General features: G+C 42.0%; 1 protein-coding gene across 1 annotated transcript in view; it reads left to right on the top strand.

Moving 5' to 3' along the window:
• The window catches only part of KIAA0319 (KIAA0319 ortholog), a 2,335,945-nt gene that overhangs the window by 1,610,525 nt on the left and 702,659 nt on the right, over nucleotides 1–22,761 (top strand). The window lies entirely within an intron of this gene.

Genomic DNA, 22,761 nt, shown 5'->3' with positions numbered 1-22,761 from the left:
ATTTTGACATTTATTTATTATTTATTTATTGCAGTTTGTTAACCGGGTCATATAGAGCCCATTTTCAGTGGCGGCCCAGGGAGAAATGCTCCACAGTACAAGAAAAGCAAGGTCATACAGTGGCATTATATAATTACAGGGTTAGATTGTTAACAAATTATAAACATCGTCTGCAACTCAACAGTTGCAGAAATGGATTACTAAAATTTGTTATCGATATGTGGTGGTTATTAGACAAATTAGTTTGCAATTGTGAAGAATTGTCTACATACCTTAGATTTGTACTATATCTGATAATCTATGCAAGTAATCTGCAAATAGGCTGTGGTAAGGAAGTTAATGACACACTGTTCTCAAGGTAAGGGTGTTGTCTTTGTTCCAGTACTTTATACAACATGTTACAGAACAGCAGTGTTTCTTCAGGAGTGCTCACTCTTAAAATTTGATTTAGTTGCACTGCTGAATTCCAGAGAAATTATACACATGCTAGCTGCCAAATATGTTTTATCCTGATTTCACAAATGCACAGATCTGTGTTTCATTGCAGGTTGTTAGGAATCTGCAGGATATAGATTCAGGAGTCAATGTAGCTAATTGAATCCAGAAGTAGACACAGCATGTGGGGACTACAGGGGTAGTGCTGTCCATCCAGTGTAGAAGTTAGTGTTGTGGTTTAGCTTTTGATCAGTATTTTAGCAGCATCCTGGCAGGACTGCAACAGATGAGCAGATAGAAGCAAGAGTCACATTTTGTATGACCTCAGACTGGAGGCAGAGATGCACCATAAGTTATGTATTTACTTTTGGCTAAATAAAAGCTTTTTAGAATGAAAAAAAAAATCTTTTGGGGGGATATTTGGGAGAACTGATTTTGTTGGAACAGTTTTTCAGAGTACATAGGTAGAGATTTAAGTAATCAAATGCATTTCTTGTTGAAAACAATCCTAATTTACTCAAGAAGGTCATTCATCATTTTGTTAGTAAATAAGGGAGCAGACAAATAAAAATGAATGAATAATAAAGCATAACAAAATGGTGAGATAGTGGACAGAGAAAGGTGGAAAGCAGGTCTGCTGTTTACTGAGTATTTCTGATTAGTATTTAATAAAAGAAAATAGATTTACCAAAGCCAGTCAGTAGAAATGCCAAGAAAAATGGTTAATACTATCCTTTCAAAAGAGAATAGTTTAAGAACTTAAACCAGAGGAAGACAAGGCAGTGGAATTTAAAAAGATGCAAACCAGCATTCTGAAAAACAAAGCTGTGAGCAGAATTGGTAAATCCAGTACCCATTCTTTTTCACAAATCATGTAAAGCTGCTAAAGTTCCAGAAGATTTCTAGGCAATAGATATGGTCTCCCTTTAAAGAGAGTACAAGTAAAACAGGCCGAACATTACAGATTAGTTTTTTGACCTCAGTTTTATGCAAACATCATAGAATTGCTAACAAGAAAATGTTTTTGAAATATTTGTAACTTAGCTGGGCACAGATCCCAAAGTACCTAAATTCCAGTATAAGCAAGTCAGATATAACAAATGCTTACTTTTAAATAACTTGAGAAGAATTAGAAAGCATATATGGATGCAACCTGGTTAGACTTTAGCAAGGCTTTTAAGATGATACCACATAAAATGTTTTTGAAAAAATCAAGCAGTCTTAGAGTAGGTTGTAGTATGATAGCAGGGATAAACACCAAATGAGCAGTGAGGCGCAGAGGGCAATATTAAGTGAAGTCCGTTAGGAAGAAAGAATAGTTACAACTTGAAAAGAATAAGTGCTGAGTCTCCTTATTTTTAATCTCCCCTCAGCAGCATTGCAAAAAGTTCTTCAAGGAAAACTCTGTCTGACTGAAGATTACATATGTAATAATGCATGAGGGAACACGCATGGTACGTATTCTTTACACCCAGAGATGTGAGGCACGAGCCCAAACAGTAAGTAGCTTACAGTCTTCAGACTACAGAAATATTTGCACCATGTACTCCCAAATGCCTTACCGCAGTTTTAATTTTACGTGTATAGATACATAGGTTCATAGGAGGTTACTAGGCTAATGGTCCTAATGGTCCTAGGGCCTTTACAAGCCTAGCCATGTAAAAAACCCATGTACCCTAATTGATCATAGATAGTCATTGTTAGCAGAATGATTCTATGATAAACACCGACTACCCCTGTTCATGAGGGACATACAGTAGGTGCCCACCCCTGGGGTAAATTTACGGTCACCCAACCAGTTGTCAAGGTTGCGCTTAAATAGGGTTATTGAGGAGATCTGTTTCACATGAGGGGGGAGCTTATTCCAGAGGAGTGGCAATCTCTGGGAGATGTATCTGTCACTTCAGCATGTTTTGTTAATGTTAGAGTCTAGGTTGACATCCCTGGAACGAGTGACTCTTGTCCCATTTGATTTGCGGATGTGCAGCATTTCCAATAGGGCAGAGTCAGAGACTGCTCTGTAGGCCAGGCACAGGCTGCCTTTCAGCAGCCTGTATGATACAGAGTATAATAACAGGGCTTTCAGTCTTTTCAGGTAAGTCATGTTTTGAAGCCCCTAGATTCTGTTGGTTAGAAATCTCTGTGGTCTCTCCAGTTGCTGGAGGTATCTGGTGAGATACATACAGAAGGGAATATTTTACTCAATTAGTGGTCTGATAAAGGTGAGTACAGCAGAGTTCTAAGCTCCTTAGCCTTGGATGCTATGCCTTTATTTATGAGATGTGCAATGTAGTTGTTCACATATGATTTTATGTCTGTGGTGTATTTTAATGTAAAATAGTTTTTCCCCACTCTGTAACTCACTGCAGTGCAGGGTTATAACTTTTCTAATCTATGTAATTTTGATATAAAATTTTTAGGGTTGTCATTTAAGGTATATCATGTTTGTGCACAGGTACCACAACACGTCAGCAGGAATCATTCATGTACTGTTAGCTTTCTGAGACACTAAGCACTTTGGTGTGGAATTAGCCTAAAATCATCAAAAGTATTAATTTTTGTATAATATGAAGTTCATTTATGTGTGGTAATCACAATAGCAGTAGACTTATGACTAGGATGACTGCTTAAGGAGATTAAGGTTTATAGCTTCATAGTTAGCTTAATCATCAGTATTTATGAGAGGCTGTTGAGGCTGACAATGTCCACCATTAAGCAGATTTCATATATGATTTCACATATGATGATTTTATGTCTGTAGTGTATTTTAATGTAAAATAGTTTTTCCCCACTCTGTAATTCACTGCAGTGCAGGGTTATAACTTTTCTAATCTATGTAATTTTGATATAAAATTTTTAGGGTTGTCATTTAAGGTATATCATGTTTTTGCACAGGTACGACAACACGTCAGCAGGAATCATTTATGTACTGTTAGCTTTCTGAGACACTAAGCACTTTGGAGTGGAATTAGCCTAAAATCATCAAAAGTATTACTTTTTGTATAATATGAAGTTCATTTATGTGTGGTAATCACAATAGCAGTAGACTTATGAGTAGGATGACTGCTTATGGAGATTAAGGTTTATAGCTTCATAGTTAGCTTAATCATCAGTACTTATGAGAGGCTGTTGAGGCTGACAATGTCCACCATTAAGCAGATTTCCCCACATACCCAGGGGAAAATTTGCAAGAACCCATCCACTCATCCAGACTGTTTTTGAAGGTTGCTAGGGAAGTGCCCTGCTTGATATGAAAGTGCAGTAGCTTAGCAACGGTGGGACAAACGGGACATATGCCCCAGGTGCAAGGTGTTAAAGGGCACAATCCTGAAGTGCCATTTCTGCATTCTTCTTTGTTTACTGGCATTTCCAAATGCCAATACAGAAAGCATCTTGCAAAATTTTATTTTCCAATGAAGAGCTGTGGCAGGGAATGGGCATGTGTCTGAAAGGACACATCTGCTTCAGTTCAGACTGCCACGAGCAGACATTTCTTTGGCTCTTCCACTGAAGAGCTGTGACAGGGAGGGGAGTGTGTCTGGGAGGGGGTGTGTGCTTCAGTTCAGTCTGCTATAAGCATTCTGTCGGCGCTACCTTTATTTGGCTCTTCCAATGAAGAGCTGTGGTGGTGGTGGCGTGTGTCTGAGATCATCAAGACGCTGGTTGAGCCAGCTATGCTTCTGTGTTAGGTACTTGTCATGCCACTGGGTGGTGGTGTTGATGTGGTAGTTCAGGGTTAGATCACAAGAGAGGGTAAACTAAGGTAGTCATGAAGTGGGACTATAAGTTCTGTGGACCTTTGAAGAGGCATCACCAAGGATAGGTTGTGCAAGTTAGAAAGGTTTTCTAACCACCAAAAAGACATAATCGTCAAAGGAAAGTCTGTTATCAACAAAGGTGCTCAAGTCCTTGTTGGCCATGTCATATTTGCATGGAATATTATCTCTGTGGTAATCAGAAGTCATATTAGATGGAAAATATGCTGCCTGTTTTTCCATCCTTCTACTTCATTCTGTCTGGCTGTGTCCCACTGTCCTCATCTATCTCCAGGTCTACTTGCTCTTCCTTCCTCCCCTAGACTTCTCTGACTGGTGTGGATCTTAACAGCATCCTAGGGGCAGTGCTGCCAACTGCATCTGCTTGCTGAGGGTGGTTGTTATGAACTATACAACTGCTCTTGTTGGCAATGTCCGAGAGCTACTCCCTTCTGTTCACCACTCCTCCCCTCAGGAAGGTATCATTGACAAATACCCTCCCCCCTGTATGGGCAAGTCCAGTCCTCCCTACCAATGCCTCAGATTCCTGAGCCACTAATCGAACCTGGTCACTTAAACTGTAGTTAGGACTTTATCCCTCTATACCACAGTGCTGACTACTATGCTGTATTTGTTGGCACTGAGTGTAAGCCCATGATTAATACACCAAGCATTTATTTGGTTTAGACCTTGCTGGAGAATGTCAGTATCAGAATGGAATTTCGTAACTGCTCGGGCTTGCAGTCATCTGGAAATTTGGATGACCATAGTCAACTGATATTAGCTATCATGGCAGATAGGAGACGCTCGAGACAGGACCCTTTGGGATGGTACTTGTGATGCCTTGCTGTCCAGAAAAAACAACCTTGACCTTAACAGGGTTTTGTCAAATAGGAGGTACATATCCAGTGAAGTATTTAAGGTTTAATGTTGAGCTGAGAAAGTTTATTAATAATGTTACTAAAGGACTTCACACTATCCCCCATTATAACATTATTACCATGGGGATAGTTTGAAAAGACAAGGTCTGTGTAGGCAGTGTGGACTGTATACCCCTTATCAATGGCCTCAGTAACCCTTTTAAAAATTCAACTAAGTTAAGCAGGCATGATCTGCCTTTTATGAAGCCGAAAACTCTGTGGATCCAGGGGTGTAAGGTCATCATTTGTTAGCTCATCTGTAATATATTTGCAGTCTTGTAAATAACACTAGTGAGAATAATTGGTCTGTACTTCTCAGGGTCAGTAGAGGGGCTGACTTTATGCAAGGGCACCACAACAGCTGTTCTCTACACATCTGGGATGTAACCAGTGGAGAAACACGGGTGGATGGGTTGATGGAATAATTTTGCTAAATGGGACTTAGTGCTTTTCAGCAGACATACAGGGTTATTTTCAGGACCCCTGGGTCTGATATTTTTAATTTTGAAAATTGCCAAAAGAACATTGTCCAAAGTAATTTCTGGAGGGGAGGTGCAAGGGGGAGTGGAGGACTGATGGAAGAGTGAATGGGATGAAGCTGAAAGAAAATTTGTCTGCAAGAATATTAGCATTAATGTTGAAGTCAGATAAGGAGATACCATTAGAGATAAGTTCAGTGTAGAATTGCTGATTACATCTAAGCTTCTTAATATATCTGAACAAGGCCTTATGGTTGCCTTTTGGATTAAATGCAACTGTAAGTTCATAGTTGAACATACATTTCTTAATTGTAAGTTTAAAGACTTCAAAATATGATATATGTGTATATCATTAAGAACTAAGCAGCAACTGAATCTTAAAACATCTAGTTATGTATTTTCAGCAGTTGGGAATCCATGAGTGTTACATGATTGCAATCCTACATTTCGATAGTTAGGACGCAGAGTGGCTATAAAGTAGAGCTCATCATGCACATTCCTTTGTTCTACTTTATGATTTGGAAGATTCAGACACTATGTCAAGAAATGTTCCTGTGGCAGACAAAGACAGAAAGAAAGAAAGGAAGAAAGATTGCAGTTTCATTTTATTGACTTCCTATTCTAGTTATGTCTGGAGGAAGCCTGGCTGTGTGACACAGAGGGATAGAGCCCTTACTACAATCCAGGTGATCAGGTTCATTTAGTGGTCCCGGCACTGGAGGAGCCAGGCAGAGAGAGGGAAGAATAAATGAGGTGGGGTCTGCTTACCTCTCCTGGGGAGTGGGGTAGCTGGCACTTGGAGAGCACACAGGAAAATGCAATTTTCTTGCTAGATATCAAGAAAACTCTTCCTGTGCTTGAAGAGAGGGAAATGGATCCTTGCTGCAACACTCCTTCTGGAAGTGATGGACAACCAGCACAGACAGCTATTGTATGTCATCTGTGGCACCACAAGCCAAGAATGTTTAGAAAAATGTAGTAGTAACAGAAAAAAACCACAAAGCACTCTTACAGCTGATCTAAATGTGACCCTCCTGGTAGACCTTCATCCTGATGATAGTAAATGAATGTGACAGTTGGCTGGAAAGGGGCTGATGGCTGATAGGCAGTGGGGGCAAAGAGTATAAGAAAATATGTCTGGAAAAAGAAAAAAAAGAAAGATGGTATTGTTATAATTTTGTTTCTATTATTTATTTCGCTTTTGTATTCCTGATTTGTGTAGCTCAGAGCAAATCTGGATATTGCCGTGGAGATTCTTTACATAACTATAGAAGGCCTTGTGGTTGTCTTTACTATCTGCTGCAATTCTGTTTTCATAGCTAGCTTTAGCGGATTTGATGAGGGATATCAACTTTTTGTTGAGGCAGATAAGGGAGTTTTTCCAGTCTTGGGACTTCACCTTATTCCGCATCAGTTTCCTCCTTCTGTTGTAGAGATTGTTTATGGTAGGGGACCAACATATTGACTTCCTTTTTTGGAGGAGAGCATCTTGGTTCTATTGGGTATGGCAAGATCCATGAATTTGTGTACATGTTCGTACAATGCATTGGTGTATGATTTGTTGGTCATGCAAGTATACTCCATTTGCATGGGTGCCATGAAGTTAGCCACCTCTGTTTTTAGGAACCGAAAGTTAGCTTTGGAGAAGTTTTTCATGGTGGTTACCTTTGCGGGGGGTGGGAGGGATGTGGATATCCAAGATGATTAGTTTGTGGTCAGATCTAACCAGAGATGAGTTGACTATTGGTGTAGAGCAATGCTCTCCCATTTTAGTAATGATCAGGTTAAGGATGTTGCTACCTCTAGTGGGGGTTAGAACAAGCTGGTCCAGGGCATTGGAATTAATGAATTCCAGGAAACGTTAGGCAAGTGTATTGGTACATGAGTAGTTTTCCCAGTTAGTGGAGGGGGAGTTGAAGTCACCCAGTATGAGAGTGTTAGATTGGAACCTAATATTCTCCAGGGTGTTTAGGAATGTGGAGTGTGAGTCTTGGGACATGGTTGGGGACAATAACAGGCTACGACCTGAATTGCTGTCTTACCCAATGTTAGCTGCACCTGAAGTATCTCTGATGTGTTATGTTGGGCTACCAGTCTGGAGGTGTGCGCATCCTTTATGAATTTGGAAACACCACCACCTGTGGTGGAGCTTCAGTCAAAGTTTTGAGGTCGTAAGGTGTGGAATGAGTTATAGTCTTGTAGTGCAGGGGTGCTTTCTGCTGCTTTGAACCAGGTCTCTGTTACAGCGCAAATGTCAATGTTCTCCATTTTAAGGAGTGCTTCGAGTGAGTGCATTTTGAGGTTTAGACTTCTAGCATTGAGCAGCATGGCCCTCAGATTACATTTGTTTGTAGCTGTTATGGTGGTAATTTGGTCTTTGGAACACTGCCTAAAAAAGGCACTATAGGGGTGACAAGAGCCTTGGCCAGTATCCGGAAGCCCAGAGGTGACAGATGTAGGCCATCTCTGGCAAAGTATCGAGGTCTGTCAATCATGTCATCCCAGGCAGACAGATACTGGATCCCCTTAGAATGACACCAGAAACTTAGCCAATTTTTGAAATCAGTCATTTTCTGCTTGTACTGTGGTATCATTCTGGGTGATGGTAGGATGCTGCTCAGGACTAGGATCATACCCGCCTGGGCTACATAATCCAAGAGCTCCTTCATGTCTCTTTTCATGTAGTCCTAGGGGGTACATCTCAGGTCATTCACACCCACATGTACAATGACAGAGTCATATTTGTACCTGTTGTTGAGGTACCTGAGTGTGTGGATTATGTGGTGGATCCTGGCACCTGACGGGCAGCTGACTGTTACTTTCTCCTTATTCAACCTAGTGAGTGTGACATCAGTGTGCTTCACTATCAAGTCACGTATGACTAGTGTGTTGGGCATGCTGTTTTGCCTTAGGGGCCTTGGTTGAGTGGCACACTGTTTAGGAGAGTTATGTTTCTCATGATTAGTGTTGTGTTGTGGTGGCCGAGTGCATTTCTGCCTTGGAGTTCTGTGCTGTTTGGGTAGATTTTTATTGAGAGCCTCCGCGAAGGTGGGTGTGTGTTTTGTGTTATGTGAAGGCAGTGCTGGTGTGTGTTCTGGAGGGCTATGTGTTCCATGTGGTGTGGTGCAAGTGTTGAGCCTCTCCTCTTGACCAGCTATTCTGGTCTTAGCTGTTGAGTGAGTGGCTTCCAATTTGGGTATATAAGTGCATCTCTCGCAAGTTTGAGTGTTGGGAGGTAAGAGGAGAGGGTTGTCAGTGTACATGAGGCAGTTACTACATTGCCTCAGGATGCCCAAGTTCACCAGGTTAATAGGAGAAAGCACAGGGAACTGACCTTTAGACACGCCTGGAGGGGTGGACATTAATAATAAGTACTGGAGCTGTTTCCTTGTAGAATGTTTAGTGCTGGTAGCCATAGCCGGCCTTAGGCATAGGCCAACTAGGCAGACGCCTAGGGCGCCGCTGTAGCAGGGCTGCTTTTTCAGTGTTTATTTGGTGTAAGTAGACCAGGATGGGGACACCAGAACCCTTTTGCCTAGGGCACCGGTTGACCTAAGGCCGTTCCTGCTGGTAGCACTTTTGTGTGCCACAATAATTGCTACAAGAAGTCTGGTAAGGTGCTAGACTAATAAGCTAGTAAAAGTACAGGAAAGGAGAGAACTAGCAGATCTAAGGGGAAATTGAAGAGCAGACTTTGGCAACACTCAGAAGCTTACAACCAGTCCTGGATACTGCAAATCTGTATCTGGACTCGATTAGTTACAAGAAAAGTGGGAGACAAGCGCAAATGCCGGCTTTTAAACCAGAAAGTTGAAAGAGATGGAAAAACTGCCCAAACTGCCAATAAACTACAATTTCTGGGCCAGAAACCACTCCTGTTGTGGTAGGTAGGCTACCTAATGCTTACCACTCCCACTGATAAGCTAGAAGGCTTCCCTCCAGCAAAGAAAGGTTTGGGGGGCTCAGAATCTTACATACAGTCCTGGATACAGCAAATCTGTATCTGGACTAGACTAGTTACAGGAAAGGCGGGAAAAGCACAAACACAGGCTTTTAAACTAGAAAGTTGAAAGAAATGGAAAAACTGCCCAAATGGCCGATAAACTACAAATGTTATGTTGTCCTATCTCGCCTTTATTCTTACTGGATGGATCGGCTCCGACTCGGCCGAATACACTAGCTTGAAGTCTCTTACTTGGCTCGTGACTGAATAGGGTATCCCATCATGCAGTGGTGTAATTCTCCAGATCTCGTTTGCTGCTTTACGAGTTTGGATGCTCTTTTCTTTGCCGTGGCTAATTTTCTTTAAAACTTCATATTTTTCCTTATATTTAGCTATAATATATAAGTTTAGCTTTAGTAATTTAGTTTTTCTTCTGTAGTTTGTGTGCAATTTGATCTTGCTACTGTGTTGTTGCTTGTTGGCCGTCGTTACTCACAAGGCCATTTCTCCCTTTTCCCATCATTTTTTTGTACAGGTGTAGTTAGTGGTAATTGTAGAATAGTTGGTTAGAGTGTGTATTCCCTTGTCTGCGTATATTAGCTCATTTTAGATATAGAGCTAAGTACCTGTTTAACTTAGAGTGTTTGTCTTTGTGCCCCTTGTTGTAGCTCTACTAGGTCCATTTAAGTTAGAGGGCCTAGTACCCATTTAACTTAGATGGCAGAGCTGTTTCCTTGTTTTCCCGTTCTTCAATAGATGTGCTTTGTTATTATAGTGTTTTAATAGAATATTTAACTTTTGTGTGTGTTAGTTTTTTATAGAGGTGTAGTTAGTATTTACTTCCTTTTTGGTATTAGTAGTTGTGTTCCTTCTTATAATGTCTAAGGAAAGCAGAGAGAGGGAACCTAGGCCATCCGGCTTTAAAAAGTGCCAGAAATGTTCACAAAAAATGTCAATAACTGATGGGCATAATATTTGTGTTTATTGTTTGGGGGCCATTCACCTCCAAGAGACATGTACATTCTGTCATTCTTTTAGCTCCCGTATCTTACAGGAAAGAAAGAACAAGCTAATTCTCAAAGGACTCCTGAAACCTTCTTTTGATGAATCTTTACAGAGTACATCTTCAAGTAAGTCCCCTTCCTCTAAAGGTGACAAGCCTACAAAAAGACCATATCCCTCTTCTTCGGCTCATTTGGAGCCTCCTCAAGAATTGTCCAAAACTTCAGATACATCAGTCTCCTTGGCTTCACAGCCCTTGGAACCAAGAGAGATCATTGAATTGGACAAATCAAGCCCTTTTGCTCCACGGTCTTCGGAGCTGAAAGAGACTATTTTTCAGAGCCAGTCCACTGAACTAATACTGGTCTGCCCTACCTTGAAATCTCCCATATTGGAAATATCTAACTCACCAACCCTCTCCTCCCAGGTCCTATAGGAGCTTGTAAGACAATGACGTGGACAGGGTGGTGTGCAGACATTTGAAGTCGCCGGCGCTGGCTAAATTGTTTTTGGCTCCAACCCAAACAGTTTCGAGCCATCCAAGACTATTACATCCACAACTGTTCCTCCTCCAAGCCAAGCTGGATCTTCAAAGCCGGAATGCCAGATACTATTTGCTGTAGACTCTTCTGTTCCGAGACCCCTCCAGGAAATTTTGGAACCGATCCCTGCTCCAGCACTCTCGGTGCCGTCGGTGGTGTCTAGGAGCCAAAGTTCTCCGGTTGGCTCCAGGGGGGACACTCTGACCCGAATTTCTTTGGTTCTGAGTTTACCTCTCGGAGCTTTGGCTCAGCTGAGCTCGGCTCCTACATCAGCCTCAGAGCTGATCATTGTGGAGCTGGGGATTCCCTATTGTTTCCTCGGAACCAGAGGTATCCTCAGGGCCAGAGGGGATCTGCCTTCTAGCTGATGAGTGTGGTGTCCCCACCTACAGCTCTACACAGGGATACTGGTAATCTTTCCCCCCAAGGCACTGGCTTCTGTCTCAGCACCACTCCATCCACAGGACAGCAGAGATTCAGAGCCTCAGGGAGCCCCATTGGGTGAACCCTTCTTTTCCAAGACCTCCCCAGAATACCCTTCTGAGAAGGCTTCTCGAAAGGGAACATGCAAGAGGAAGCATATAGACTCCCCTGACAAGTCATCACCTCTGACACTGACCTCGAGGAGTCAGAAGGGTCCCCACGGTTGTCCTCTGAAGATATCTCCTTTGCAGATATATTAGAAATCCTAAAACAGAGAGGCAACTGAAAAACCATCAACCCTCCTGATGAGGAGTTGGTGTATCTGAAGGCTTTTGGATCTCAACCTTCCACCTCCTGGGTGTCTCCGCCTTTTGACGAGCTATTGGAGTTGGTTAGTTGAAAGGCATGGGACTCACCAGACACTATGGAACCAGTCCCTCAGAGGCCAGATATGTTCTTATCAGCTCCTTCTGAAAAAGATTTTCTCACGAAAGGTGTTCCTGTAGCTGCTATGGTGGTGGCAGCAGCCACCAAGAAGGTACTTTCTGAAACATCTTCGGCTGTCCATCCACCGAACAACGACTCCTGGACGATGGACAGATATGGGAAAAAATTTTTTCATTAGCGACTTTTACCCTTAGATCACTGAACTACCTTACGCACTTTGCGAGACTACAAAGAGATCTCCTAAAGAAGTCAGGAGATACTCTCCCAGTTTCATTAGCTGCAGGGGTTTCAGAAAAGGTGACCTCTTAGCTATCTACCTTAAATTCCATCGTTAACTCCTCCATGAGACTGATATCCTATGCAGTGGATGGAGCGAACAGGGCAGCGGGTTCAGGCGTTTCCCTGAGGAGACACTCCTGGCTGCACTTGTGTAGCTTTGCAGAGCCTTTCAAGTCTACCTTTGTCAATGCCTCTTTTGATAGTTCCTAACTTTTTGGACCCAAAGTTAAGGACACACTCACCAGATGCGAGCAGGAAAGGAAAACTCTCTGTGCCATTGGAGTACGTTTTTCCATACCTTCAAGATCTTACCCTAAAGGTCAGAAGAGTGGGAAAATGTGGTTCAAAAGATCCCAGAGAGTTTTTCAGGACACACGAGGTGAACCCTTCCCCGGGGGCAAAGGGGGAGCCAATAATGGTAGACATCGTCCTAGAGGTAGAGGGGGGGGTCTGCAAAACCAGGGTGACCATGATTCCTTTTGCGGCCGGCCCTACCAGCGCTCCTGAAAGGAGCCCCATCTGCTCTATTCTGGAGGCAGCCGGGGGGCGGTTAACTTTGTACTCAGAAGCCTGGCGAGATATCACAAAATACAAATGGGTACAAAGTATAATATCAAGAGGTTATTCCATTCCCTTTTGCCATCCTGTCCCACAGATCAGAACAATCTCAGATGTTCCACCCAGTCAAAGAGAACAAGCAACTGTAGAAATTCAAAAGTTGCTAGACAAAAGAGTCATCCAAAAAGTCCCCACAGACCAAATAGGATTCGGAACTTACTCAAAATTCTTTTTAGTGCCAAAAAGAATAGGGGACTGGAGACCCATTTTGGATCTCAGCAAACTAAATGAATCCATGAAGAATTCCAAGTTCCGAATGGTGACACTGCAGTCAATTCTTCCCTTTTTAGGTAAAGATGATTGAATGTGCTCAGTAGACCTCCAAGATGCGTACTACCACATAAAAATGGACAGAGCATCAAGGAGTCATTTACACTTCTGGCTGGGAGCCAGTCATTATCAGTTTTGAGCTCTGCCCTTTGGTCTCACTACGGCCCCCAGAGTGTTCACCAAATGCATGGCAGTAGTCAAGGCTCACTTGAGATGTCTAGGATTCCATGTGTTTCCGTACCTAGATGACTGGCTCCTAACTGCCACCACGAAGCATCTACTTCAGCAGGCAATAGACATCACACTTCAAACCTGTTCTCAGTTAGGGATAACAGTGAATTTACAAAAATCTGACTTGTTGCCCTGTCAACATGTTAAATTCATAGGCACAGATCTCAACACCATTTCCATGATGGTACATCTGCCTCCCAACAGGGTTTCTATTCTCAGACAACAAATAGCCAACCTTCTACCCAGAAACAAGGTGAAAGCAAAAACAATTTTGAAAGTCCTAGGAACCATGGCTTTAACGATCACCCTAGTTCCTCTAGCCAGGATGTATATGAGAATTCTTCAATGGCTCCTCTTTGCTCAGTGGTCATTACAAAAACTTCCCATGTCTCATCGAATCAGAATTACAGTCATGCAGGAGAGATCTTCTGTGGTGGCTTCGGTCCGACCACGTGACTATCGGGCAACCTTTTGTGCCACAACAATCTGTAGCTACAGTGACCATGGACGCCTCCCAGATAGGGTGGGGGGGCATTATCTGGGAAGAACAGTCCAAGGCATATGGCAAGAACACAAGCCCCATTTGCACATCAGTGTTCTAGAGATGAGAGCAGTGCTTCTAGTGTTGCAAACACTCCAGAACTCTCTTCCACTAGGAATGATTGTAATTTAGTCAGACAACATGTTGGTAGTCTGGTACATAAACAAACAAGGAGGAACCAGATCATACCCCCTTTGTCAAGAGGCGCTGAGAGTATGGCAATGGGAAATCTCTTCCCAACGTTTTCTGGTAGCAACACATGTCCCGGGGAACTCCAACGTGATAGAGGACAAACTCAGCAGGGCAATATTAATGCCTCACGAGTGGTCTCTAAACCAAAACATAGCGGAAGAGATTTTCCAAAAATGGGGCCAGCCTTGCTGCGACCTATTTGCCACTCCCATGAATACCAAATGCAGCAGCTACTTTGCCCTAATCTCCCTTCTGGGGGAAACACTGTGAGACGCACTTGTTCATGATTGGCCCTCGGGACTACTGTATACCTTTCCCCCCTTTCCCCTGATACCCAAAGTCATTCAGAAAGCAAAATCCTTAGGAAGCAGGCTAATTCTCTTTGCTTCATATTGGCCTCATCAGATTTGGTTCCCCTTTCTCTGGCCTCACCTATAGGAGAAACCATGGGTTCTGGACTCAGTTCAGGAACTTCTGACCCATATGTCAGGAACACGTCATCCTGCTCTTCAGACCCTCAATTTGACAGCATGGCTGCTCCAGTTCCAAACTTAGGCTTCAAGACTTCACACCAGCAGTAAAATACATTTTGGTATCTTCTCACAAGGCTTCTACTAGGAAGTCATATTGTAGGACGGCGCAGTGGTAGCGTTGTCACCTTACAGCAAGAGGTTCTCCGGTTCGATTCTCAGCTGGGGTGCCTTCTGTGTGGAGTCAGCATGTCCTCCCTTTGTTCGTGTGGGTTTCCTCTGGGTGCTCCTGTTTCCTCCCACATTACAAAGACATGCATCTGGAGCATTTCTCCCCAGGCCTCCGCTGAAAATTGGCTTTGTTCCAAGGCAGACTTTCCTGGTTAACAAACGTTAAATAAATAAATAAATAGTAAATGGAAGAGGTTTTCCTACTGGGCAAAAGCAATAAACATTCATCCTTTTTCTGCCCCAATTAACTTAATTGTAGAATTTCTTGAATAACTTTTCCAGCAAGGCTTTGCCACAGCTACAGTTAGAGTCCAACTAGCTGCAATTTCTAATTTTCACATTGGTGAATATACTCCTAACCTGATGTCACACAAATTGTGTAAAGCATTTTTAAAAGGCACTTGTTTATTGAGACCTCCCATAAAAGAACCTCTCTCACCATGGGATCTGAATTTTGTCGTGACTCACCTAACATTACCTCCCTTCGAGCCTTCATCATCACGTGATCTCAAATTCCTCTCTCTTGGAAAACTATTCTCCTAGTAGCCATTACATCTGCAAGGAAAGTCTCAGAGTTGCAAGCTCTATTAGTCTAGCCGCCATATTTGATTTTCCATAAGGATAGAGTATCTCTGAGAACTAATCCATCCTTTGCGCTAAAAGTTTGCTCCCAAACCAATCTGAATCAATCAATTGAGCTCCCAGTGTTTTTTCCCAATCATAGCAACAAGGCAGAGTACAAACTTCACCAATTGGATGTACATAGACATGTACATAGACAACTTAGGAAAGATTTCAGGAAAACAGATTAATTGTTCATCTCCTTTTCAGAAGCAAAAAATGGCATGCCAGTTTCAAAAGTTACACTTTCAAACTGGCTGTCAAATTGCATTACCTTTATATATACCTCAAATAACAGGAATTTACCATTCAGAGTTAGAGGCCACTCGACTAGAGCATTAGCAACATCCTCTGCTTACCTAGCCAGATTATCAATGGACAGTATTTTCACCGCTGCTACATGGGCAAGACCCCCTACTTTTATTACTCATTACAAAGTTGATTTGGCCTCCAGGGACAGGACTTCTTTTGGTTCCACTGTGCTTAAAGGTATACTTCCATGAGCCACCCAGGGAAATGGTGCTAGGGACACTGTCCCATCCAATAAGAATGAAGGCGAGATAGGACAACATAACATAAAGAAGTTATGTACTCACCATAATGTTCCATGTTTGTTGTCCATCTCGCCCTTCATTCTTACGACCTTCCCATCTTCCCTCAGCCAAGGGCTCCTAGAGGACCTAGATGAGAGATCTTTCCTCTTAGTGAAGGAGCTCCTCTGCATTTCCTTGTTATTTTTATACCTGATAGTGCATGATTAATATAGACACATTGTTATGATTGGCAGCAAACAAGATCTGGGGAAATACACCACTGCATGATGGGATACCCTATTTTGCCACAAGCCAAGTTAGGGACTTCGAGCTAGTGTATTCAGCTGAGTCAGAGCTATGGATCAGCTCTGAACCCATCCAGTAAGAATGAAGGGCGAGATGGACAACAAACATGAAACATTATGGTGAGAACATAACTTCTTTTTTCTGGGCCAGAAACCACCCCTCTTATGGTAGATAGGCTACCTAGTGCTTACCACTCCCACTGACAAGCTAGAAGGCTTCCCTCCAACACAGGAAAGCTTGGGGGGCTCAGAAGTTTATAAACAGTCCTGGATACGGCAAATCTGTATCTAGACTAGTTACAGGAAAGGCGGGAAACAAGCGCAAATGTGGGCTTTTAAACCAGAAAGTTGAAATAGATGGAACAACTGCCAATAAACTACAATTTTTGGGCCAGAAACCACTCTTCTTGCGGTAGATAGGCTACCTAGTGCTTACCACTCCCACAGATAAGCTAGAAGGCTTCCCTCCAGCACAGAAAGGCTTCGGGGGGAGGGGGCACAGAAGCTTAGAGACAGTCCTGTATAGAGCAAATCTGTATCTAGACTAGACTAGTTACAGGAAAGGCAAGAAACAAGCTTAGATTTTTTTTTTACAGAAAAGCAGCTAAAACAGCACTAAAAACAATTCAAGTGCAGTGCAAGCTAGCACACTTGGGTGTGTAGCAATATTAAAGCAAATACAGTTTAAATAAATGCAATTTATTCAAACTGTATTCTGAACTGAATTCAATTATTGTTTTATTCAACTCTGAACAGTTAAAAAGTGCCTGAAGATATACTTATCAACTGAGAAGACACTCAGTCAGAAGACAAGGAGATTCTAGCAAAGTTTTTTTTTTTTTTTTAGTAAAGTGGAAAGGGAGAAAGGAGGAACATAAGATAATTCAAGGTTAAGAACCTATGTGGGTTGGCCTTCTCAAATGTTCTCTCTGTTTTAGGTAAAATGAGCTAATGACACTAGACTGGGAGGACTGTCTCAGATCAAATTTACAGTAGGGGTGGGCAACTGCAAAGCCAGCAAGTATAAGAACAAGACACCAATAGGGAGGAGTGTGGGGTGGAAAACTATTACAGCTACTAGCTACACTATTTTAGTCAGAAAACACTACATAAATGTTTATCACAGCAGAATAACAGCAGTGAACCCCTCCTCCAGTTAGCTCTGTGTTCTCTATCAACAGAACATGGCTGCCAGAAACACAGGAAACTCAACAAACAAAACATACAGGCCTGGATAACAGCAGGCCTCTATCCAGACTATGCTACCTAACTAGAACACAGAAACCTCACAAATAATGTACAGATAGAGCATTCACAAACAGAAAATACAACTCTCAATATGAAAAAGCAGTTTACAGTTAAGTAATTCAGTAAAAATGCAATTACAGTAATGAAGCACTATCTAGCAATGAAAAATGTAGTTAAAACAGTATAAAACAGTACACAAATGCAGTGAAACAGTAATAAAAGCTTTATAACAGTCCAAAACATAGTAGATTAGCTGTACAGCACAATGTAGTAGATTAGCTGCATAGCACAATTTCTTTCTTTTTTTTCTACCTGTTTGGTACCAGTGGTTTGACTTACAGGACCATTCCTCTGGTGCTGATAGTCTTGTTTAGGAAAGTAAAGCAGAGGCCAATACCATAACTTGTCCCTCACATACCCTAGTAGTACACTGGTTGGCAGTGCTGGGATTAAAGTCCCCATCAGTGCCAGTCATCCATTACATGTTGATGACAGTGGCAGGCCACTGTGACAGTTGTTGGCAGTTATTGAGGATAATTGAATTAGACTTATTTAGCCTAAAACAATTTTGGCACCAAAGGTGTATGTCTGCCCTCTCAGCCACAAAGTAACATATACAGTTAATTTTTAGTTTATGAACTGGCAGAAATGTACTCTTCTGAAAACTGTGCTAAAATGTCTGTGTCAGAACTAAGTAGTGTGGAGTAGAAGGAATCCATCATTCTAACATGTCCAGGAAGGAAATGGTGTCATCTTTTTGTGCAGCAAGAATGCAGCCTGGAAATGATGTGAGTATACAGGAGGCAGACAAAGTGCAAATCTGTGTCCACCCCATGAGGACCTGAAAGCTTCTTTGGAATTACAGAGCCCAGCAGTTGAGATGAAGCATCTGAAAGTCGAAGAAGCTGATCAAATGCAACTGCTTCCCAAACAGAGGCTGAAGTCTGAAGCTCTAAAGAAGTAAAGTAATTTTAAATAAGGAGAGAAAGAAGCAGCGCCAGCACAAGAGAAAGAGAGAGAGAGACATCCTTCACCAGGGCATGTAAATCGTGGGAGGGGGAAAGACACACTGTAGAAGTCCAGCTCATTAAAAAACTTCATTTTACAGTAAATTCTCAGTTAACTGGCACCCATGGGGATTGGTAGATGCTGGATGACTGTAGCTTCTGGTTGCTTGAGAGTTACTATTAAAAATAGGCCTGACTAATACTGCACGCTAGACTACTTGTTTGGTTTGACTTGTTCTCAGGTTGAGGAGAGAGGGTATTTATTCCTATCTTCCTTTTCAAAACTCTAAAAGTCTAAAATTGTAAAGTATGTTTTTGCAGGGGGAAAACAGAAAGTGCAACACATGAAAATTGTACTGTATTTCTTCAATATTTTTTGTTGGTTGCTTGAGAGTGCCATTTGCTTGAGTTCCAGTTAACTGAAAGTTTACTATATTTTATTTTATTTATTCTTTGTTGACTGGGTTAGTGCTGCTAGGCTAGTGGCCTCTTTTCAAGGGAGACCCGAGGTGGTATTTATACTGCTAGGGGGAACTTAATCAGAGCATTGGAGGAGTTCCCCTACTCTTTTTGATAAGTACCATGGGATCATTTACATCCACCTGAGCTACCACCAGCTCAGGCAGATGGGATTCAATTTAATGTCTCATGTGAAGGAAGACACTCTTATACTGCACTGCAGTCTCAGCCATTGATCTTCCTGTTGTGGGAATGGAACCCACTACCTTCTGTGTCAAAGGTAAGCATGCTACCTCTTGCAACACTACAACTCTTACAATACAAAGAGGGGGTAATTTTGATAGCTTTATATGGGAATTTGAAAGGGTGTGTACTTGATACCAAGATGATCAAGGACGGTTAGTGAGGTTTGTAAATCCTTTGCTCATGAGGAAAGCAGTGAATGCATTCAATAAACTTAGTGATACTGATTGTTTAAATTATGTTAAAGTTAAAGAATGTGAATGTGTACTTGCATGTTTCATGTTAACTCCTGAAATGTCCAGAAAGAAATTTAAAGAGCATAAAAGAAATCAGGTGGCAGTATGACTGAACATATTGCAGAAATTAGCAAATAGTTTTATAGATAGGTGACTGGATGCAAGGTCACCACATATGATATGTTTGCAAATTTTTTGTTCAGGGGGCAAACTCTCATTTCTCTGGCTGAGGACGTGAGGGTTTGGTTGGAAAATTGAGAGTGGAACACTGCTGAGGAGATTGAGAGGAAGGGGGATCTCTGTCTAGCTAGCAGGTTGCCACTACATAGGTGTTGGTACTCAGCACTATACATATAGCAGTCCATTTTGGTAAACAAAACATTTTCACATATTTTATAGGTTACACACCCCTCCTGTCAGACACTGTCATAAGAGATCCTAGCTAATAATTCATTATCATTTAACCATCGTGTCTCCACAGTAGCTCGGAAAGCCTATCTGGCTCACCTGATTTTTAAAGGCATTTCAACTAAATCCAAAGAAGTTTTAATTCCCCTTTACTTGTATCTCAACAGACCCTTTATTGGCCATAATGTGGCATTTAGCACATATTTGTCTAAACATATCACTCAACTTGCGAGACCTCAGAGATTCATAACTAAAAAGTTTAGTGGTCTTAAATACCTTAATTATCAGGACAGACTGGCAGCCGTATCTCTGTACTTAGTATAGATTCCTTGTGTAGATCTGTGTCAAGCCTTTTGAGCCATGAAAGATTCAGTCCTCTTTGATCTCCTTTTCCTTCACAGAACAAGCAGTATCTCAAATACACAAGGAACTAAATCTTCATCAACAGATAAATAAGACACATCAACATGATAAATTCATATCTCTGCATGTCAGACACCCATGCCACCTTCAAGGTAATTTTAGATAACTGGATGGGTATCCTTGAATGTTTTGCCAGTCTATCTTATCATGTCTCCTTGAGGGCAGAGGGAACTTTTGAATAGGGTCTTTGGTTAGGTATATTTGCCTAGCACCTACTTATGAACGTGTGGGAAAAAGTGAACCCATGAGGGTAGCTTAAGCCATCATTGCAGGTTACACTGGAAAAGGGGAAACCATAGAGTCTGGTACATGCCCTGGTTTTGGGATTTAATGTTTCAGCAGTAACCAAAAAGGGACAATCTCACTATCTACCAAGGAGTGTGGAACAAAGATCTTAAGAAGCAAGCTGGCTGAATACTACAACAGTAGTGGGTTGTCTGGAAACAACAGTTACAAATACTTAATATTAATAAGACTATATTATAATAATAGTATATGGATATATTAATAATTATTATTATTAATAATAATAACAATAATATATTAATAGTCAGTTGTTTCTTTCCTACTATATCATGAAAAAGCAAGCAAGCTTTAAAAAGGTATTCTCTTTGTGGACACAAAATACCACCACAGAACATTCTAGACCTGTGTGTGGTATGTTTAAGTGTTCCCTATGTTTCTTTTGGTTGTTAAATATGTGCAGGGTTTAGACTAAGGGCCCTGATTGACTGGAACAATAATTTATTATTAAAAGGCTTCTTTCGTCCACATCCAGAGGTGTTATAATAAAAAAAAAAGGTTCCGAAAAAGCTTCAAAACATAAAGATTCAGACTCCAAAAAAGGACTTCTGAGCCCATATTGTTGGAGCTTATGCAGTCTCAGAGCTGAGGGCTCAAGCTGAGAACTTGGACAACATCTTTGAGGCCATTAAGTTTGGCTGCATTGATGGTGTCAGAGTTATCGGCCCTTGAGACTTTGATTCTGGTCTCCTCATTGAGGCCTTCCACCTTCTTGGCATGGGGGGGGGGGTGGTTCCATCAGTGCTGACCATGGGCCTGGGAGTTGAACCATTTACAGGTTATCTGTGTCCATTAGAGACATAGGTGCCAAACCAGGGATGAATTTCCAGTTTCCCATCCAGTTGTCCAAGTTGCACTTGGATTGGGTTGGGGAGGAACTCTGCTTCACATGGATGGGGAGCCTGTTCCATAGACGGGGTAGTCTCTGGGATACATAGCTATCTTGCCAGCAGGTCATATTTATATCACAGTCAAGGTTTAAGTCTTTAGAAAGGGTATTCTGCTGCTGTTTGTTTTGTGGATATGCAGGAGGTCCATCAGACTGGGGTCTGACAATGCCCTGTGTGTCAGGCATATATCTCCCCTCAAAGGCCTATAGGAGGCAGAACACAGGTATAGGCCCTTGAGGTGGTCTGCATGGGACATTTTACTTAAGCTCTGTATTCTTTTAGTGAGGAACCTCTGTGGACGTTCCAGTTATTGGATATGCCTGGTTAGGTACATATCAAAGGGGGATTGTACTCAATGATAGGTCTGATGAATGCTGAATACAGTGGAACAATGATCTCCTTAGACGCTGATGCCGTACCTTTCTTTATAAGTTGCGCAACATAGAATGATTTCCTCACCACTGTAGACACGTGAAGGTCAAAGGCTAGATTACTATCTATGTGTGTCCCTACGTCCCTGACTACTGGGTCAACTCTAAGGGGTGTGTTGTCAATATGATAGTTACCAAGGTATAGATGACTTTCCGAAGGATACTATTATGCATTACTTGGCATTTAGTTTTAGTCCATGGCTCTGACACTAGTTGTTTGTCTGTGTCAGCCCCTCCTGGAGAACATTTGTGTCAGTTCGAGATTCAGTTGCAGCTCCTAATTTGTGATCATGTGCAAATTTAGTCAGCCAGAGACCACTGACATTGGCTTTGACTTCTGAGAAGTAAATGTGAAAAAAAGAGTGGCCCTGAGGGACTCCAGTTGTGACTGGCCTCTTTGTAGAGGTGGACTTCCCAGTTTTAACTTCCTGGGTCCTGTCTGTGAGCCAGTTGGCTATCCACCGGGTGTCATAGGGGTTTGTACCTAACCTCTTGAGTTTGTCAACAATGCCCAAGTGAGGTATTATGTCAGATGACTTGGCCAGGTCAAGGTAGGCAGTGTGAACAATTTTGCCCTCATCCATTGCTTTTGTGACCTTCTCAAAGAAGTCCACCAGTCTGAGTAGGCATAATCTGCCCTTGTTCCAAACCAGGTTGGGTCCAGTATCTAAAGGTTAACTATATCTCTGCTGATCATCTCCAGGATAATTCTTTCCATGGCTTTACATAAAAGACTAGTGAGATTTATGGGACTGTAGTTTCCAGGGTCTGTAGATTGCTCACCTTTGTGCAGAGGGATGATTGTTGCCTTTCTGCATTCATGAGGCATGAAGCCTTTTTGCAGGCTACAGTTAAATAGTAATTCCAGAGGCCCTG

The sequence above is a fragment of the Protopterus annectens genome, chromosome 3.part0 (genome assembly GCF_019279795.1).
Source record: "Protopterus annectens isolate FY-2018-M chromosome 3.part0, PAN1.0, whole genome shotgun sequence".
NCBI classification, from domain to species: Eukaryota; Metazoa; Chordata; order Ceratodontiformes; family Protopteridae; genus Protopterus; species Protopterus annectens.
Note: the sequence above shows the minus strand (reverse complement) of the source record. Positions and strands in the feature narration are given on the sequence as shown.